At 39.6% G+C, this 22,635-nt stretch overlaps 1 protein-coding gene across 2 annotated transcripts in view; it reads right to left on the bottom strand.

Annotated features, from left to right (window-relative positions):
- Positions 1-22,635, bottom strand: part of lpp (LIM domain containing preferred translocation partner in lipoma) — a 297,770-nt gene that overhangs the window by 272,951 nt on the left and 2,184 nt on the right. For both annotated transcript variants that reach the window (XM_034706133.1, XM_034706143.1), the window contains exon 2: positions 12,489-12,567. The gene's annotated coding sequence lies outside the window, so the exon portion shown is untranslated. The remainder of the gene's footprint in view (positions 1-12,488; positions 12,568-22,635) is intronic.

The raw sequence follows: 22,635 nt of genomic DNA, 5'->3' as shown, positions 1-22,635 counted from the left end.
AGAAAATCAACAGTTTTAGAGTCAGCCTGTTGAGTGACTAACCTCTGCCTGCATAGATTACATTAATGTTGCAGCTTCATTGCTTTTAAGTTGAAGACTGAAACTGCAATCTTAAGACCGGACAAACATAAACGCAGGCTGTGACATCATTCTGTGTCTGTGAGTTATTTCCTTGTTTTGGAAAATGTAAGAATAAATGCAGGCAGACTTTTGAGGTGAAGCTCCTTCAAAGAGCCGGAGACCTTACACTGAGGTGAGGTGATGATATAAGTTTAAACACGACACTGCCAACCAGCATGCAGTCCACTCAGCATTTAACTGAGGGAGCGTGCTAAGGACTTTACATTCAGGGGAAAATGGCACATCTGACATCCATCAGGCTCTATTGGGGACAAAGAATCTCATACCACAAAATAAAAGACTTTAAATTATTTGAAACTGTTTAAAAATGAAATCTGACACCTTCTCACATCTTAATATGTCCTGGTAATAGGATATAAGATTTCACAAAGACTGGGTGTCTCCCAGGAGTCACTGTTTATAAGACTTTAACTAGATTTCTGTTGAAATTCTAAATAACCAAACAAACTATGCAGCAGAAGCAGCTTTCAGCCACTGCTTCCTTTTGTTATCTGTGGTTTTCAACACAGTTACATAAGCTACGTTACCATCATGAGCTATCAGGCTACTAGCAGGTCATTTCCTTACTGTTTACCATCAACACGGTTTCCTGTTTTCTGTTTGAGATCACAGAAGTTCAATATTTAAATTAAAAAAGCCCAGACCGAAACTCCAAACACCAAAGAAGAAAATACAGAGTTCCACTTCTTTTTCTCTTCCTTGTTCCCATGTTGGCACATTTCTTGAAAAATTCCCATCTAGACGAAATTTTGGACTGAGTTTTCTGACCCCCTTACACCAAAGAGTCAATGACAAGAGCAAATCTAATCTTCAGTAAACTCATGATTTCAGCCAGAATAAAAGGAAATTGTGTACCAGTTAAATCTCTTTAAACATTGTTTGGCTGGCATTTTAGAGGCACAACCTCCAAAAATCCAGAAGTTGAAATATTAAGAAGAACTTATCAAGGCTGCACGGTACCTTTGTTTTAATGGAGGTATCAGCAGATAGAAGCTGAGGAAGTATTGGCAGACAAGTAAATTCCCACCAATATGTGCGACCAATACGGTGATGCATTAACACGCGCAGGATGGCAGCTTACACATGTCAACAATAAGCTTCAACATTGCAGCTGTATGGAAGTATTTTTAAGTGTAAGGAACAAACAGCTAAAAAGTTATTTGCATTGATGGAAGGAGGGGCAAAACGACATGAGCATCCCAAGAACTGACGGCCGAAGCATCACCAAGAGTTTCTGAAAAGTATGCACAAAAAAGCACCAGCGTTACCTGTCAGCAGCCTTTCAATCATTCAGCAAAGCCATATATATAGCAATGACCACCCAAAGGTAAAGGAGCTCAACAAAGAAATAACTGGATTCATTCCGCTCAATAACTGGCCTTTCAGCTTGGTAAGAGATGCAGGCTTCTGCAGGCTAATGGCGTACTTTAAATTGTATCAATCAATCAATCCAACACCAAGACAGGGTAAGACCAAGCAGCAACCTCTGGTCTAAAAATATGAGTCCAATGCAGAAGTGCTAAAAACTGCAGTTCATCGAGGATCCACTTGAGGCTGGCTCTGGAAGTACTGGAAACCACATACACACCAATTCAAAAAAGCCGATCTTTACAGCAGAAATAAACATGTTTACAGCCTGGTAGAAAAGTCAAGTTTTTTTTCTAACGTGACAATTTTGAAGGTATTGAGATTACCAGTCTTCCAATGAGAGGCACAGCTGACTTGATTGACAGGCGGGAACACTGTAGCAGTTGGCTAGGAGGCTCAAAGCCCGCCTCTTTACGTCACAATGGCTCGACAGCAGCAATATGGCTCCCGCCGCCGATTGGCCTCAAAGCAGCGCTTCAGAAACAGATGAGTGGGGCGCTGGTGGCCTAGCGGTCTAAGCGCCCCACATACAGAGGCTACAGTCCTCGTCGCAGGGGTCACTGGTTCAATTCCCGGCCGGTTGACCATTTCCTGCATGTCTTCCCCCACTCTCTACTCCCCATACTTCCTGTCTCTCTTCAGCTGTCGTATCAAATAAAGGCAAAAAGGCCAAAAATATAACTTTAAAAAAAACAAAACAGATGGGTGACGTCACGGATACTACGTCCATATTTTATACAGTGAGTCTTACCCCACCTTAATCCACCATGAGCATTGCACCTCACAGTATTTAGCTAGTTACAGTGGCGAGGAAAAACTCCCTTTAACAGGCAGAAACCTCGAGCAGAACCAGACTCATGTTAGACACACATATGCCTCAACCCAGTTGGGTCTGGAAATCTAACTTACATCAGTATCAGTAAAGGTATGCCATGTATTTACAATCCTTTTGTAGTAATGAAAATGTTATGCTGTTTTGACATACTATAAATTGTGTGATATTGAAGAGTGAAAATTTGGATTGGTCATTTGACCAGGGGTATTTATCACAGCTGGGAACGCTCATTTGATTATGAGGGGCCAACCTGAGGAAGCAACTGGCATGTTCGCTCACAGTGTGCGGCAGTCAATTCATTATATTCGGTATCAGTAAAGGTGTCGGCAGATATCGACAAAAATCCAATATTGTGCATCCCTTATATACTGTATATGCAACATTGATGCCAAATATGCTGCTGGATCATATGCACTTTGGGTGAAATTAAAAGCATCAAAAAAGGAAAGCTCTTAGTACCCTAACTTTTGTCCTCCTCTTACGTCGACCCCACTGTGGTATTTTACCCTGAGAGCAAACAGAGGCAGTGCTGCACTGCTAACATGCAATCTCATGTTCATCTGACTCTCTCAAAGTCTCAGCAGCATGGAAAAAAACAGCTGTTTACGAGCATCCTCAGTCATAGAGTAATCATGAGTTAAACACAAAAACAGAAAGTAATCAAACCCTTAAAGTGATTCTCCTTAATAAGAGAGATAATCTCCTCCACTTCAGCTGGAGTCTCCTCAGCTCAGTGGGATCCTCTCAGTAATTGCTCTTGTTAATCAGGCCTTAATTTGTTGACGAGATTCATTTGGATGGCTTGTCCTGAAAATATACAATCTCTCTCAATCTGGGGGAAGCCAACATCTTGAAATGAAGGACTGTGGAGAAGAAGGAGACCAGATTAAGTCATTTTCAGAGTGTTGGAGACGTCAGCAGAGACTGATGGAAGCAGTAATCATGTCATCGACTGCTTATCAAACGACTATCTCATAACGCCCGTGTTCATAGTCTGTTAAGGAAGTGCTCACTGCAACATTCCTGAGTTTGGAAGTTCAACTATTTTGGAGTTTAATTTTGGGGTGTTTGCTTCTATTTATTATTTGTGAGGACAGCTGAAGAGAGGCAAGAAGTGTGTGGAGGAGAGAGAAAGGGATGACATGGAGCAAAGGGTCAAGGCCATCAACCTTACCGACGGACCCTATCCTCTGTATACAGGCCGCCTTGTAAATCAAGCATTTAGTGATTAACATAAGGAATAAATGTCACTAAGAGTGAGTCTTCATTTTAAACCTTAAAAAGCCCTTTTTCACCCTCATCACACTTTTATATGTCCCTGGATGCTGTGTTCTCCCTCATCCAGAAATTATTTTGCAGCATAAACTTCCCCCCTATCTTCTGCTTTGATAAAATGTAGCCAAACTTCAGACTAGGGACGAGCAATGATGTTCGGCATATTCTAATATTCGTTCACTTTGTAAAAATCGAAGAGTTACTTGGAATATTTTCTCATTTTAAAAGTAACATTTTTCATCATTTTTACCGGTGCCTGGTTGTAATAAAGTACTCCCTCCAAGCAGTGGCTACAGAGCGTCTTAAAGCTGTTTGCTAACCGCATTAAGGAACAGAAGAAGAATGCTAACTGCATTAAATAGCAAAAGAAGAGGAAAACATTCACTACAGTCGCAGCGATTTTCTGAATCTCACACTAGTACACACGTATTTCCAGAGACTGAGCATGGCTGTAAAATGTAAACACACACGCCACACTGTGTCACAGAAACACTGACATAAAGATTGAGACAGACGCTGACAGTGCCCGCTACTAACAGCACCCGCAACTAACAGCACCTCATCCTGCTGCTGGGTTAACTGCCACACAAACGGGCTGTTAATGGGACAGGTGTGTGTGTGTATGTGTGTATGTGTGTATGTGTGTGTGTGTGTGTGTGTGTGGGGGGGGGGGATTATTCAAATAATCATCGAATAGATGCAAATGATTATCGAATAGTATTTGGGCTTGGAAAGCTCATCCCTAACTGATAACAGCTCAATATTTGTCAGATAGAGTGAGTCCTTATCTTATTTTTTTTCTAAATTCTGTTTTTTTTTTTTTCAGTACATGTCATATTTATTGGCCAATTTTGCGATTCCGTCCGCGATTTCATGAACGCAGAGATCATAGGGCCCTACCTTTTCCAACATCATCACACCTTTATGGGTTGTGGATTCTCTCTCTTGCAGAATTTATTTTGCAGCATAAACTACACCTCTCTTCCTCTCTATCTTCTGCTTTAGTAAAATGTAGCCTCTTTGTATGTTCAGCCATCTTATCAAGCACCGACCACCAGAATTCCTCTTTGTGTAGATTAACACCTGTTGGCTGTCACTTCAGTTTTAAGCTTAATAGATACTTGATGTACGATGTCTGTGCCCCAGTGGTTAGATTTGAATAGGTTGACTGGACACATAACGTTACGTTGTAGAATCTACAAGTCTCGACAGCAGTTTAGATAAGTTCAAACAATGCTGATTTTCAGGTTTGGAAAGATTGAGACAGACGCTGACAGTGCCCGCTACTAACAGCACCCGCAACTAACAGCACCTTGTCCTGCTGCTTGGTTAACTGCCACACAAACGGGCTGTTAATGGGACAGGTGTGTGGGGATTATTCAAATAATCATCGAATAGATGCCAATGATTATCAAATAGTATTTGGGCTTGGAAAGCTCCTCCCTAACAGATAACAGCTCAATATTTATGTCAGATAGAGTGAGTCTTTATCTTGTTTTTTTCTAAATTCTGTTTTTTCCTTTTAAAATTTTATAATTCTGTTTTTATCCTTATTTTACCACCATATAGCACGTCACAGCACAGAAACTGCACTTTTAAGAGTTTTTAATGATGTGATTTTAACTGTTGACTCGGGTGACTCTGTCATTTTGGTACTTCACGCCTTGATAGTTGTGGAATTAAGGGTTTAGCACTCAGTTGGTTTCAATCCTACCTGACAGACAGAAGTTTCTCTGTCCATTTGGGAGATTCTTCCTCTGAGACAGCCCCTCTTACTTGTGGTGTTCCTCAGGGGTCTGTTTTGGACCCTATCCTGTTCTCATTGTATATGCTGCCCCTGGGATCTATTTTCCAGAAATATGGCGTCTCATTTCATTGTTATGCTGATGATGTGCAAATTTATATGCCGTTCAGCTTAAAGAGGAATGGATCCCTGACTAAGGTCATTGTATTTGGACAGCCCCAACAGTTCGATGGGAGCACTCTCGGCCCTCTCGCAGCAAATGTTCACTCCTCTGTAAAGAGCCTTGGAGTTCATTTTGACAGAGCCTTCAAATTTGGGAAACAAATCTCTTCTGTGGTTCAGTCCAGCTTCTTCCAGCTGAGACTCATAGCGAAGGTGAAGGCATATCTCCCTCCTAAGGACCTAGAGAGAGTTGTACATGCCTTTATTACGGCTAGGCTTGATTATTGTAATTCTTTGTATGTCGGCTTAGACATGGCGTCTATTCAGCGCCTGCAGCTTGTACGAAATGCGGCAGCTCGCCTCCTGACTGGCAGGAAAAAGAGGGAGCACATCACAACTGTGCTGCGTGCTCTCCACTGGCTCCCGGTCCGTCACAGGATTGATTTTAAAGTTGCCCTTTTAACGTACAAGGCCCTAAATGGATTGGCTCCATCCTACTTGGCTGATCTTCTCCATGCTCACAACCCAACCCGAGCACTGAGGTCAACAAACCAGCTGCTCCTGGATGTGCCTAAAAGTCGCCTTAAAACCCGGGGAGACCGAGCCTTTGCAGCAGCAGCCCCCAAGCTCTGGAATGGCTTGCCACTCCAATTAAGATCGGCCCCAACTGTTGAATGTTTTAAATCTTTGTTGAAGACACATCTCTTCTCTTTGGCCTTCTCCTCGTGAAGAGGACAGTAATATCCTGTTATGTTGTTGTTTATTGTTGTCTTCATGTAATTTTTACTTTTTACCTTGTAAAGCACTTTGGCCAACACTGGTTGTTTTTAAATGTGCTATATAAATAAAGTTGACTTGACTTGACTTGACCATATATTGTGTGTGCTTTTTGTGTCAGTGAATAAAATGCACTGGTGGTGCCACGAATGAGCGGTCCCCGGAAACATTTCCCCAGACAAACGTTCCTTCTCCTCATGATGTCAGCATTTCACTCACATTATGTCAATTTCCGCGATATTCTGCGTTTAACAGTACATTTCATATTTATTGGCCAATTTTGCGATTCTGTCCGCGATTCCGTGAACGCAGAGATCATAGGGCCCTACCTTTTCCAACATCATCACACCTTTATGGGTCGTGGATTCTCTCTCTTGCAGAATTTATTTTGCAGCATAAACTACACCTCTCTTCCTCTCTATCTTCTGCTTTAGTAAAATGTAGCCTCTCTGTATGTTAAGCCATCTTTTCTAGCACCAACCACCAGAATTCCTCTTTGTGTAGATTAACACCTGTTGGCTGTCACTTCAGTTTTAAGCTTAATAGATACTTGATGTACGATGTCTGTGCCCCGGTGGTTAGATTTGAATAGGTTGACTGGAAACATAACGTTACGTTGTAGGATCTACAAGTCTCGACAGCCGTATAGATAAGTTCAAACAATGCTGATTTTCAGGTTTTGAAAAATGTGGAACAAGGTCCTTAACATAACAAGGTTTAGATCCTTGTCCCAAACCATTACAGTATGACATCAATTAAACCACACATTTAAACTCTGAGACAATGGAGTATCTCAAAAAGCAGAGCAGAGAAATCATTTACTTACTAATGACTTTTTAAAGATTAGAGATATGATAATCAGTACAGGCAGCAGCAGCCCTGAGAGCTAAGTGGAGTCATTTACCTCCTCCCTCTACTACTAATGTCAGGCACCAGCAGGAACATGTTTGAAGTGTTAACATGAGAGCCAGGAGGGAAAGTCAGACCTGTTGAATTGTAGATCAGTGACACTGGATATGTGCAAAACCAGAATTCTTCAACGACCTGAGCTGCTCCCTGCTCACACACAAATGTCATCACAAGCCAACAGTTATCTCAGTCACAAACTTCGCCTTCGTCTGCATCCTCCACATATAACTGACAGACAGCTGCACAGAAAGTCAGACTCAGGGTCAAAAGAAGATCTCACAGCAGTGCAGAATTTGTCCAAATTTTGTTAAAAACTTTAGCTAAGTCTCCGGAGAGCTGGCAAACACTCAGTGTCAATATCAGCTCTGATTTTACATAATTGCAGACGCTCCAGAAGATTGTGCCGTCATAAATAACCACATATGTCCTCGCAAACGGGTGAAACATACAAGCTGTGAACAAAGCAAACAAGGAGAAGAAGGGGTTTAAGCTTATTACCTCATTATGTTATTATGTAACAATAAAAGCAGCTCGCTCCCACTGCACATGCACACCCGGTCATCAAACTAAAATGTCAAAACATAAATAATACTCACAGTTCCTCTTTAGATCACTGAGCACAGAAAACTGCTAGCTTCACTTAAAGCCTCTCACTTAGAAGACTTCTCTCACCCTTAGAAAGTCTTCTGCAGCTGAAATGACTCACATCCCCTCTTCCAACCTCTGTCAACCATCATGAGGAGGTAAACATTCCCAAATATGGAGAAAATATGAAGCCAGTATTGAGGGGCAATATCAGTTTGGTTTGCTTTTAACATGGAATGCCAAACTCTGAGAGCCAGAGTCCCTCCACACAGCCGGCTCTGTGCTGCATACCTTTCACTGGGAATAATAATAATGATGATTGTGGAGAACTTTCACAACTGCTTTGGGTTTGCTATGACCTAAGAAGGGTAACACTGCAGGCCTGCCTCTCCAGCTCCACATTTACAGCCAAAACGGAGAGAAAGAAACAGAGAAGAGTTCACTTTCAAACTGCATGAGGACTGACAGTTTGCAGAATATATATAGATATAAACTATTCACATTTGAGTTCATCTTTTTTAGTAACCTGTGTGGAATTAGAAAGTAAAGACAGCCGTTTACCGTGAGGAGCTGTCTGCTTACACAGATTGTCTTCAAGTGATTAAGAAGGTGTAATTAAAGTCTGATTACTCCCTGTGAGCGGCATGGGTCAGAGAAGATCACGGTAATATTAAGAGACGCTTACAGAGAGCATTATATCCCTGCTTGGATGAGTATTATGCTGAAGAGCAATTTGGCTCGAGAGTGCTTGTTTCGTTAAACGCTTATCTAAAAATCCCAAAAGGATGAAGGGCATATAGAGGACTGAAAGTCATGTTCATAGATATTCATTTTATTGCTATTTAATTACTAATCTTTCTTCACTAATTCTCTCCCTGACACCTGGTCCTAAGAGTCCTAAATCTGGTCCAGACCTGACGTGTTGCAGGGCCACATACATCATGACAGGGCTCTGAGAACACATGTAACTTTTATGTTACTTTAATGTAATTCAAATGTGATTCTTCTGAACAGTTTGAAGTGAATTAGTACACACAGCTAAGCAGGGCTCACCAGGATGCAGCTGCAATGTCGTTGCAATGATAAGAGCCTCAAACACAACGAGGGATGCACGGATACGATCCTGATGTCACGTATGTCAGTCTGTATTTATAGCAACAACATGATTGTACTAAGTTGTGTGCCATTGGTAGGTCTGTGCATTTTGCAAGGCTGAGCTAACATAGCATGGAGGAAGCTAACAACACAGGCAAAGCAGTTTGGATGCATTTCACACTTGTTCCATCAACAACTTCTACTGCTTTTTGAAATCTCTGCAAAAGTAAATGTATAGAGGGGTGGTGGTAGCATAGCTAAATTTAGCACAACTTGAAAGCATATTACTAAGGCACACAACAATTATAGAATAGAATTTAAAATCCTTCTTTTAACCTACAAAGCTCTTAAAAATCAGGCACCCTCGTATCTTAAAGAGCTCATAGTGCCCTATTACCCCTCTAGAAATCTACGCTCCCAACATGCAGGCTTGCTAGTTGTACCTAAAATCTCTAAAAGTAGTATGGGAGGTAGAACCTTCAGTTACCAGGCCCCTCTCCTTTGGAATCATCTAACAGTCAGGGTCCGGGAGGCAGACACCCTCTCCACTTTTAAGAGTAGGCTTAAAACTTTCCTTTTTGATAAAGCTTATAGTTAGAGCTGGATCAGGCTTGGACCAGCTTTTGTCATGCTGCTATAGGCCTAGATTGCCGGGGGGACTGGCGCACTAACACACTGGGATCCTAGCTCACCCCCTTCCCCCCAACCCCCCCATCACTTACTTTAACTCTGCCTGTCCCATTAAAGTTATTAACCATAGACCTTTCTGGAGTCCCTGAGCCCCATTGTCTCGTAGGTTCCTCTGAGCTGCCGTAGACGTCCTCCTGCTGCAGACGATCTGGACTCCAGCTGATACGGACGTGCTGGACTCCAGCGGCAACAGCTTCTACGACTCGTCTCATCACTATCACTTCTCTCTCTTACTCCCCTCTATCTGTCTTTCCAGACCCAACTCGGTCGAGGCATGATGGCTGTCTAACATGAGTCTGGTCCTGCTGGAGGTTTCTGCCTGTTAAAGGAAGTTTTTCCTCACCACTGTAACTAGCTAAATACTGCAATGCTCATGATGGATTAAGGTGGGGTCAGACTGAGGCTTACCCTGTCTTGAAGTTGGGTCTCTGTTCATAATTCGACATAGAGTGGTCTAGACCTCCTATGTTTGTAAAAGCGTCTTGAGATAACGTTTGTTGTGATTTGGCGCTCCAATCATTCCTGCCTGTGGCCATCAGACTTTACAACTCCTCCCTCTGATCACTGATCAATAACCTGTACTCTGTGCAACAACCGTACAATACACTGTGCAATATCCCTGCCACTTTAACATCCTTGTATAAATATCTCCTTCATTCCCAGCGCTTCTGTACATAGCCAACTCTAACTATTCTGTGCTTCTGTATATACTTAGTTTATTTTATTTTATTCTACTTTATTTGATCTTTATCTTATTTATTTATTTATTTTATTTATTTATTATTTTATTTATTTATTATTTATTTATTTATTTATTTATTTTATTTATTCTATTGATTTTATTTTATTCTATTTGCTTTGTTATATTCTATTTATTTTATTCTATTCTATTTGTTTTATTTTATTCTATTTATTTATTCTATTCTATTGATTTTATTTTATTCTATTAATTTATTTTATTCTATTTATTTTATTTTATTCTATTCATTTATTTTATTCTATTTATTTTATTCTATTCTATTGATTTTATTTTATTCTATTGATTTTATTTATTCTATTTATTTTATTTTATTCTATTTATTTTATTCTATTGTATTTATTTTATTTTATTCTATTTATTTTATTCAATTGTATTTATTTTATTTTATTGTATTTATTTTATTCTATTCTATTTATTTTATTCTATTCTATTTATTTTATTCTATTTATTTTATTCTATTCTATTGATTTTATTTTATTCTATTTATTTTATTTTATTCTATTTATTTTATTTTATTCTATTAATTTTATTTTATTCTATTTATTTTATTCTATTCTATTGATTTTATTTTATTCTATTGATTTTATTTTATTCTATTTGCTTTGTTTTATTCTATTTATTTTATTTTATTCTATTTATTTTATTTTATTCTATTTATTTATTCTATTCTATTGATTTTATTTTATTCTATTAATTTTATTTTATTCTATTTATTTTATTTTATTGTATTAATTTTATTTTATTCTATTAATTTTATTCTATTCTATTGATTTTATTTTATTCTATTTATTTTATTCTATTTATTTTATTCTATTCTATTTATTTCATTTTATTCTATTTATTTTATTCAATTCTATTTATTTTATTTTATTTTATTCTATTTATTTTATTTTATTCTATTTATTTATTTTATTCTATTAATTTTATTTTATTCTATTTATTTTATTTTATTCTATTAATTTTATTTATTCTATTTTCATTTTATTTTATTTGTATTTATATCTTATTTTATACCTTCTTCTATTAATATCTAACTTTCTTACATACTGTTTATAAGAGCTCTGTAATGATCAAATTTCCCTCCCCGGGATAAATAAAGTATTCTGTAGTAGTTAAGACTCTGATTCTGAAAAAGGCAGATGGAACAAATCAGCTAACTCTTCCAGCTGAATAAATGCAAAACACCTACCCAGTTCGTTTGAAAGTATCCGAAGAAGGATCTCAGATTTACTGTTGAGGACAAGCAACCACTGCAAGTCGTCAAAAGCGAGTGATTCTGACGCTTAGTTGAACACTTGGAACCAAAGTACAGTTTTCCATCAGGTAAATATTTCTCTGAGACCGCTCAGTCTAACTCTACAAGAACACATGTGAACACTTATCAGCAGAGTTCAAATATGAAACACCAACAACAAGCCCCACCACAGATATCTCAAGCTATCATTAGCCCTTTGTCACATTTAACAGGAGGGTGATGAGTGGCGAGTTACACATGTCACAGTGCAGAGCTACCAGCTACAAACTTTCACACATCACACCCATCAGTTACTCAGTTTAGTCCGCCATGGAGGAAATGCACGATCAGGGAGTGCATATCAACTTTGCACAAGCAATCAGCTCGTATTCAGAGGTTTAAAGTCACAGCAGAGTGGGTGATCCTATGGCCGGGACAGACTGTTATAATGCACTCAGTTGTTCTTTCCTATTATCATTACCATCATAATAATTATTATTTAATATCATTATTTTTTAGCTCCATGGACCGTCATGAGCCACAAAAAGGTTATATACACCTTTGTGAGAGTTGGTCTAAAACAGACGGGACATTAACCTCCTGTGAGCAAGCTAACTGAGATATTACAGCAATTAAAAATAAATAATAGTGGGGATTCTAACTCAGAGATTAATCATGAACACAACTACCAACAAGCACTAACACTGAGGGGAAAAACAAGTACGGCTGGTGCAGTTGTGTGCTGCTTTGAGTTCCTGTGCCGTCCAAATGTTTCAATATTTTCTGACTTAAAATGAAAGTTAAAACACAATCATACATTCTACTAGAACTCAACATTAAATGACAAAAACAGGACCAACAGAAAGATCTGTAGAACTGTAAGCATCTCAATGTTCAGGAGAAGCTCTCTTACCTTTCCTCCTCTCTGGATTTGTGGGATTTCTGATTTCTGGAAGGTTGTTGCAGTGTCGCCCTTCACTGTGTGTTGAAATCTGTTGAGATTGAGAAACAGACACAAGTCAGTGTTGCTCAAAAGTGTTTCTTGAATTTAATTGCACCGAGCAGGACCAGGCATGGGAAGTGTTAACTCATAGATACTTTTTTCTTTTTTTTTTGTAATTGTATTTTTATTTGGAAAGGGTAACAACACAAAATGTACAACACTTAGATACTTGTAATTATCCTTTTCCAGTCTTTTATATGTGTATGCATAGAAAGAAGTAGTATGTCCAGATGGCCATTCAGTCCTGAAATGTTTCTGTCCTCCATTATCTTACCAGGTGAATGCATCCATTTATACTCTTGACGTTTAAACATACATATACATTAAACTTCACCTCTTCAGTCATTAATAACCACTCATTTTCCTGCCTACATCTATTATACAAACCATTGTATATATAACTATTTACATAAGAACTGGGGAGCTTACATTACTGTTTTATTCTCTAAAGGAGGGGGAGGGTTAATACCGTGTTAGGGGAGTCATACAAAATCTGCTCACACTGGGGTTATAAATTGAATCCACTTATTCCAAATTTGATAAAACCTGTCCTTTTGGATCCTCAGAGAGTAAGTCAACTTCTCCATTTTAAATATTTCCAAAATGATTCCAAACCAGTCATCCACTGTGGGTGCTGCTGGTTTAAGCCATCTTCTCGTGATTGATTTTTTACTGGCTGCTAGAAGCACTTGCAGCAGTTTTGTATCACTCCATAGATACTTTTTTCAATGGCTGGTCGTTCGTCAGTGACAAGATGACCTCTGAGCAGACTCTCTGAATGCAATTGTAATGCACGGTCAATTTAAAGTTACTCTGTTGCATCACTTTTAGAATTTAAATTTCCATTTAAACAACCACGAATCTCATGGTTTCAGAAAATCTATGGTTAGGACTAAACATTGAAAAGCTGCTCCTTAATGGTCGTGTGAATTACTAGAAAAACAAACAATTGCTACTTCTTCTTCGACTGTTTTAAATCCATTTGTCAGATTCATGATCATCATGACTTGTAGCTGAAAATGTATATTGTACATGAACCTACAGAACATCACATACACAAGAGATGAGGCTTTCTCTGGATGGATAAAACACAGCGCAGAGACAACACTCATCTTTGCAACATTTTGTTTTTCCTGCTCCAGCTCTGCAGAGTTTGGAGAGAGGATGTGCATAGCTTCCTCTCTCATTATCTAAAAACACCAAATTCTTCTATGGAGCTTGAAGATAGAATGGTAGCTTCTTTCTGACGCAACAGCAGAAGCCTCTTTACAGGAACACATGAAGCATACTATCTGGTGCAATAAACATGCAAACAAATTGCATAAGACTATACAAGTTTTTATTTCCATGTTTTCTTTAACGGTGTCCTCGTGGCTTCTGGAAAGAGACAAGCTACATGCATAGTTGATATCGCAAATAAAACAGTGCTACAGTGAAGACAGAGAGGAGAGGAGGGCGACTCACATTAAGTCAAGCCCTGAAGTCAAGACCCTTCATCAGATCCCAACACACTCACACAATCACCCAAACGTAAACACTCCATTAGTAACTCATGTTGTAGGAGTGTTGGACTCCTCCAGGATTGATAATAATAATAATAATAATAATACATTTTATTTATAAAAGCGCTTTAAAAAGGTTCTCGAAGCGCTTTACAGGAAAATACAATTATACAATAGGAAAGCAAAAGGAAAACAGTGCAAAAAAAGCAAGAAAAGCAAGGCAGCAAAATGAAACAAAACAAGAAAAAAAAAAAATCAATCAATTATAGTTTAAAAGCCTTTCTAAATAGGTGTGTTTTGAGTCCGGATTTGAATTTGGTGAGTGAGGGAGAGAATCTGAGGTGTTGGGGGAGAGAGTTCCAGAGGGTGGGGGCAGCGACAGAGAAGGCCCTGTCCCCCCAGGTTCGGTGCTTGGGTTTGGTGAGAGGGGTGAGGAGGTTGGCGTTGGTGGAGCGGAGGTTGCGGGAGGGATTATATGGCTGCAGAAGGTCGGTGAGGTAGGAGGGAGCTAGGTTATGGAGGGCTTTATAGGTGATGAGGAGGATCTTGTAGTGTATTCTGAAGGGGATGGGAAGCCAATGGAGGTTCTGGAGGACTGGGGTGATGTGGTCTCTGGAGCGGGTATGAGTGAGGAGGCGTGCAGCTGAGTTTTGTATGTATTGTAATTTGTTGAGGAGGGTGTTGGGTGTACCGTAGAGGATGCTATTGCAGTAATCGAGTCTTGAGGTGATGAAGGCGTGGATGAGAGTTTCAGCTGCTGTGAAGGAAAGGGAGGGGCGGAGACGGGCGATGTTTTTGAGGTGGAAGAAAGCAGTTTTTTGAAATATTGTTAATGTGTTGTTGAAAGTTAAGTGACTGATCATAAATGATACCAAGGTTACGGATGTGGGTGGATGCTGAAACAGTGGATTTATCAATAGTGATGCAGGTTATGAACGCGTCTTACATGTTGTGATGAGACAGACAGCAGCATTGGTGTGCAGGTTAGCCTACAACACAACAGTGCAGAGAGCAGCAGGAACATCAAGCAGGCACTGACACGTACATGCTCTGCCCTGTGTGTTGTGTCATAAGTCTGGTCATGCATGTTTGCATCATTATCTGAATAAACACTTCCCCTGACATTAATCCATGTGTAACCTTCCCTCTTCTGTTTATATAAGAGATATGTTCAGGTAACAAGAAGACTGTCAAATGAATGCTTTCAATAGATTTTTGGATCAGTCTCTAAAGTTCAGGTTTGACTTTACGCACACACACACACACACACACACACACACACACACAGAGCTGTTGTACTGCCAGTCAAGAGGCAAAAATTCTGAGGAGGATGGAGATATTCACAACAACTTCAGCCCCTGTTTCTGAAACATTTGTCCTACAGATTATTGAAGTCACATAGATAAGCATCCAATGGTGTGATCAATAAATGCCCTGTGATCTATAGATGTTCCACAGTTAACCCGTAACACTTTAACCTGCAGTCATGTGTATTATTGAGAACCTAGTAATATTATTTGTACTGCTTTAATCTCTTTAACACTCTATCTTTAATTGTTTTACGTGCATATATTTTATTGATACTGGTGTGCATCAGTCTCTCCATATCTAAATCATTTTGTTTCATAATAAAATGTTTGGTTTGTCCTTTTTTCAGCCCCTTTGAAAAGAACTTTGAGTTGCATTTTATTTTGTAAGATAGGTATTATTTTAATGAATTAAGTTTGATTGATTGATAGTTACCATCTACATTAAAAAATATTCCATCTGTTGCAAGAATAAAATATTTTGAACTTTGATTAAAAAATGCAAATGCATCTCCATATCCACGTCTGGTTTAGAGCTGCACATATGTGAAAAATCGTAATGTTGATTGGGATTATTTTCCAATTATTATCATTGAAAGATAATCCAAAGTTAGTGTGAATGATCATTTTTGCATCAATACTTTAGTTGAAGTTAAAACCCAATAAGATATATGATGATGTGGCATCAGGAATACAGGAAGTGACAAGACAAGGCATCTCTGCACCAATGAAGTCCATTCATTATGATGCCCTGTTGTCACAGATTTCACTTTTAAACTGTAGCTTCTGCATGTGGTGACACTGATCTGTATTGCAATTGCATTAATATTTAATTATGCAGCTTGAAACTGGGACATGTAGAATATGACAGATGAACTTTTTGTAAAGTACAAGCAACTGTTTTTGTAGGAAAATATAAATTACTGGAATGATGCACAAATGTGTTCCTATATAACTCATAACATCAATGATTACAGTTTGTTTTGTGACACATTTAAGTAAGGAATAATGTATAGTGAGCTGGTGGTTATGCAAATTAGACTTTCGACATGGTGAGCATGACCTTGACACTTAGTGTTTCGGTCTTGTCTCACCTGGAAGGGATTCTAATAAACTTAATCACTTACTCAGTATTCAAAACACTGGTTTAAAGATGACTTCATTGATTTGAAAACTGCTTTCAATTCTATGTTGGTAACGCTTCCAAGTCAATCAGCCTCCCTGTGTGAGGGAACATTTATCTGTGCATTTTAATTCACAGTCAAACATGAGCCTGCTTATTTGTTCTAATGCACATTACACTGAACATTTCCATTGAGGGTGAAGTTAGACAAGGTGAACATAACTTCTGTAAGACTACTCAGGTTGACCTCTTTTCAGCTTTCCTTCTTCTCTGGATTTTGCAGTTGACATCCTCAAACATAAATGAGGCAAATGTCACAGCTTTGAACATTGTTGCTGTTATCACTACCTCTTATGGTTTAAGTTTCTGTGTAACAACTGGCAATTTGCATCCAGTGGCTCTGCTGCTGTTGCCTGGATTGCAGGACAGGATCCAACGATTTGTCACAGTGTCAACCGGAAGAGGTGTAATGAGACGGACTCCTCTCTACGATTGTGTTCAATGGGACGTGTGAGATCAGGTTGTCCCTAGCATCGCTTGTAGTTGAAATGTAATCACTGTTCTTATTGGGTGCAAGTACACTTGAGGTCAAAATTATCAGAATTCTGGAACATTTTCCTTAAATTCTGCCCAATGTTTGAATCATTGATAAAACTTGATATAAGCAATCATTCACCAGTGTTCTTTAGTAGCTTTGGTACATTTTGGAATGTAAAATACATTTTTAGGATAACTTTATATCAAATATAGTGAAAAATGGGGTGGTCAAAATTATTAGCCCCCCTGTGAATTTTTACTTTTAAAACACACCTGAGCAGTCAGTTTGTTTCCTAACAACACCTGTCGGTCAATTGGCTTCCTAACAACACCTGAGCATCCAAACAGCATTGAGATTTACTTAAGGGGCTCAAAACAGGGCACTTGAACATGTTATTGAGAGAGACTACTCTTACGAACCATGCCAAAGACAAAGGAAATCAGTCTTGAGCTCAGAAAGAAGATAATGGAGGCTCATAATAAGAGGGAAGGCTATACTGTGATTTCCAGGTGTTTTAAAGTGTCTAGAATAGCTGTATGTTGCATCATTGCAAAGTACAAGGAGTTAAACTCTGTTAGAAACAAACCTAGGCATGGTAGAGAGATTTCAAGAACTTTGGAGAGGAAAGTAGTCGAAGATGTCAACAAGAAGCCCCGGACATCTTCCAAGGTGATTGTTGCTGACCTGACCTCCATTGGAGTTGATGTTTGAAGGAACATAGTTGTGAGGGATCTTCATCGTAGTGGGCTTCAGGACCATCGTCCCAGAAGAACCCCTTTACTAAAAGAGCGGCACATCAGAGCCAGACTGAGGTTTTCCCACAAACATTTGAAAGGTAAAGATGAGTTTTGGAAGTCAATCCTTTGATCTGATGGAACTTTTTGGGAACATGGATGTTCATTATGTTTGGCCAAGAAAGGGAGAGTCCTTCAACCCTTAGAACACGGTTCTCAGAATTAAACATGGTGGAGGGAGCATCTTACTGTGGGGCTGTTTTGCAGCCTCAGGCACAGGAAATCTTGTTCTGGTGCATGGCATCATGAAAAAAGAAAGTTATGTTGACATTTTGAGGGATAATGTGAAGAACTCTGCTCTTAGTCTAGGCTTTGGTCGGTGCTGGGTCTTCCAACAAGACAATGATCCAAAGCTTACGTCAAAATTGGTCAAACAGGTCTTAAAGGACACCAAAACCAAGGTCCTGGAGTGGCCCTTACAGAGCCCAGATCTAAATCCTGTGAAGAATCTGTGGCGGGTGCTCAAAGTGAATGTCCATGCTCAGAAACCATGTATTTTGGACCAGCTGGAACAATTTACATTGGAAAAATGGGCCAAAATCCCTCCAGAGACATGTGTCAACCTTGTAAAGAACTATTTGAAGAGGTAGTTGTCAGGTGTGGCTCAGAACGGGCGCACTATTGACTACTTAGGGCCAGGGGGCTAATCATTTTGGACATGCCATTTTTACCTTTTCTTGTTTCAATTCATTGCATCAATAAAATATCCAAGTCAAACATAGTGAACATTTGTCTTTGTTATTTGGAAACAAATAAACTATAAACACTTGTTTTTAATGGTCATTTTCATGGAGAAATCAAGGGTTTTATCTGATTTCACAAGGGGGGGTTAATAATTTTGACCTCAACTGTATTTAACACAGCCGATAATAACAGCAGATATGTCCTTTCCAGCAAGTATCTTTGTTTTAGGGGGGAAAAAAGAAAGACTTCAAATCATTTTATCTTTGTGCAGATGATTTGAAGAGTCTTTGAGGATTCTTGAAGAACCTTCAGAGGAGCTTTAAGTTTGCCAAGTATTTCATTTTTGGGCCAAATTGAATGCTTAACTGTGCACATGTTATGTAATACTAAAACATAAAGTACGAGCATTTTATAGTGTTGCACACTATGCAGCTACTTGTTGTCTCAACACTTAAACAGGTGTGAATTGTCTTGACACTCCACTGAGTGAATGTGAGTGAATGTGAGTTTGGGAAAACGCTGCTGTCCCTTCCAGAAGAGGACATCCTCATTAAAATATGCCAAGAAACACAAACATGAGAATAAGACGCATCTGAGCCTACCGGGGGGTCTGGGCTCAAAGGCAGCAGAGGCACTCATCTTTTAACTTTAACATCATCAACGCTGTCAAATGAGTCCTTTTTAACCAGAGATTTTAAAGACACTTCTGTTTAATGTTGTGAAAAATGTGTCGGAGCGACGCAGATGTATTCAGTTTGATGACAGCACTCTCAGGGGAGCGAGCTGTTATTGATTTGACACCCAACACAACTCAAAGTTTGGATTCTGTCTTTTAGTGAAGAAGTCAGACTTATTTTTCACATTGGCATCTCATAGCAGAATAACAATATCTGTAGTTTGTACCGAGATTCTTCTTCACCCAGAAATCTTATCAACAAAGTTAGAGCTGTTTACTTCCGGCATGCAGTCAATTAAACTCCAAACACGTCAAACAGCATCAAATAACTCCCATGACCGATGATAGGCCAACAGAAGAATCGCCTCATGTTTCAATGAAGAACTCTGTGTTCTTCACTCCAAGAGGTAGTAAACTTGAAGACCCAGGACTGCAGATGTAACAGAAAAAAAGGGTAACATTTAATGACTGTTTTCATGTCACTTTGCTCACCACAGAGACAGCTTTGTAACTCAGCTTCTTCTAATCCAGTATATTTCTGATACAGGATACAAATGGCCCGGACATTTTCTAGGACAGGGTTTTGCTGTTCAACACAAAGCTCTGCACCCCAAAAGGGTCAAATGTGTTGTATGTATATTACATGTCCATCAGATTTTATCATTAATGTCAACATGAAAGAACAAGCTAAGCTCAATTTGGGTTCAGCTTAACTTGCAGCCACCGAAAGCCTCTGCAAAGTATTCAAAGATAAGCTAATTCATTGTGCTCGAAATATCAGTAAGCAGGGCGCTGTTGGCAAGCAGTTTAAGAGCGTGCTTATAGAGGCTATGGACCTTGTTGCATTGGTCACTGGTTCAACTCCCGGCCTCGACCATTTGCTGCATATCATCACCGATTCTCTACTCGTCTCATTTCATGACTCTTTTCAGCCATCCTATCGAATAAAGTTGAAAATGCCCAAAAATATAACAGAACTGAAATAAAAGACCAAACAGCTTCACACCATGTCTCAATAAAGCCATCAGAGCTAACACAGCAACAAACCAGGGCCACAGACACTGACCACTGGCTTTACATGTCTTAGGCCCAAAGTCCACAGGATGCGTCGCGTTGTGTTACGGCTGATACGTTCCTATTCTAGTCAATGCTCTAAGTTCCACAGGGCGCGCTGCAGTGCTTCTCAGCTCCTTCTCAGGAGCGTGCCCCCGCGCCACTCCGCCAGAGATATGCTTCAAGTCTATTTTCGCTGAAGCCCGTGCCCAGCATGCGTCAACATGCACAGAAAAGAACGACCTGGACAGGAAGTCAGGCACGAGGATCGCATGCAACATCCGATGATTTTGACAAATCTTCTTCTGTTCTATATCATCAAATGAGAGTTTTAAATCTCTTTCCCAAACAGTTCTTAGGGCTGACGGAAGTGAAGTTTCCTGACCAAGTATCTTAGAGTAATAATGAGAGGCCTCATGGCCAAGCCCAAACATTTCAATGATACCAGAAAGCAATTTAGAATGCTGTGGGGGAGTTCTTGAGCCTAGTACAGAGGACAGCAGGTGTCTAAGTTGGAAAAACTGCAACCTACTTGAGCGAGGGAGATCAGACTCCTGGATTAATTCTTCAAAAGATTTTTGTGTACTACTTCTATACAAATCTCCCAGAGTGTGAATCCCATTGTTCAACCATATTTTCCAGCAGAACAGAGCTCTGCCAATACTACACACTGCATCTCTAAAGCCCAAAGTCCACAGGATGCGTCGCATTATACGTTACCATTCTAGTCAATGCTCTAGAGTCCACAGGGAGCGCTGCGTCTCGGGAGCGTGTCTCTGCGCTGCTCCACCAGAGATACGCTTCAAGTCTATTTTCGACGGAGCCCGTGCCCAGCACGCATCAATATGCACCGCAAAGAACAACCTGGACAGGAAGTCAGGCACAAAATCTCATGCAACATCCGCCAATTTCAATATAAAACATCATATACAATCTCCCGACCGTTTAAAGATCGTATAGATCAGAAATACTCATCGATCATGGATGTAAGCTACAAACAACCACATATGTGTGATCCAGGTCGACTACAACAAGACTTTAAGATGATCACTGTGTCAGAAGGTAACAGGACTTTAAGAGGATCACTGTGTCAGAAGGTAACAGGACTTTAACATGATCACTGTGTCAGAAGGTAACAGGACTTTAAGATGATCACTGTCAGAAGGTAACAGGACTTTAAGATGATCACTGTGTCAGAAGGTAACAGGACTTTAAGATGATCACTGTGTCAGAAGGTAACAGGACTTTAACATGATCACTGAGTCAGAAGGTAACAGGACTTTAAGATGATCACTGTGTCAGAAGGTAACAGGACTTTAACATGATCACTGTGTTAGAAGGTAACAGGACTTTAAGATGATCACAGAAGGTAACAGGACTTTAAGATGATCACTGTGTCAGAAGGTAACAGGACTTTAACATGATCACAGAAGGTAACAGGACTTTAAGATGATCACTGTCAGAAGGTAACAGGACTCTTTAAAATGATCACTGTGTCAGAAGGTTACAGGACTTTAAGATGATCACTGTGTCAGAAGGTAACAGGACTTTAAGATGATCACTGTGTCAGAAGGTAACAGGACTTTAAGATGATCACTGAGTCAGAAGGTAACAGGACTTTAAGATGATCACTGTGTCAGAAGGTAACAGGACTTTAAGATGATCACTGTGTCAGAAGGTAACAGGACTTTAAGATGATCACTGTCAGAAGGTAACAGGACTTTAAGATGATCACTGAGTCAGAAGGTAACAGGACTTTAAGATGATCACTGTGTCAGAAGGTAACAGGACTTTAAGATGATCACTGTGTCAGAAGGTAACAGGACTTTAACATGATCACTGTGTCAGAAGGTAACAGGACAACAAAATAGAGCCGAATTATTCATAATAAACTAAACCTGCAAAAACTAAACTTAACAGTTCTGCAGCATACTCAGTGATGATTAAAGCACAAATGTAATGGAATACTGTCCAAATGAGCAGAAATTAAACCACAGAAAGGCTCTGTAACCTGTTGTTTGTATGTGGTTCTCTATATGCTGGACCCAGCTGATCCTGTCTGCTCTGAGCTGATGCTACACTCCAAACACGCGTCCTGGGGACCAGGGCGCAAGCCCTCGGACAGAGCAAAGCCGTGTCGCAGCCCTAATGGGGCGCACATGCATCCTGTGGACTTTCGGGGTTACAGCTGATCATCAGGAAGTTGTGTTGGTGTTGCAAGCACTTCATGTTGACCCTAGCTGCATTCACATGTCCACATAACTCCTAGAGGTGAGCTGCATGTGTGAATGTAAACAGCCAAAGTTTGAAATGTATCTATGATACGAACAGAGTGAACAGAGGGGTCGAAGTGATGCAGTTTGTACCATGAGAGAAGTCA

This window comes from Notolabrus celidotus, chromosome 2 (genome assembly GCF_009762535.1).
Source record: "Notolabrus celidotus isolate fNotCel1 chromosome 2, fNotCel1.pri, whole genome shotgun sequence".
In the NCBI taxonomy this organism is placed as follows: Eukaryota; Metazoa; Chordata; class Actinopteri; order Labriformes; family Labridae; genus Notolabrus; species Notolabrus celidotus.
This window is presented reverse-complemented; position numbering and strand designations above follow the sequence as displayed.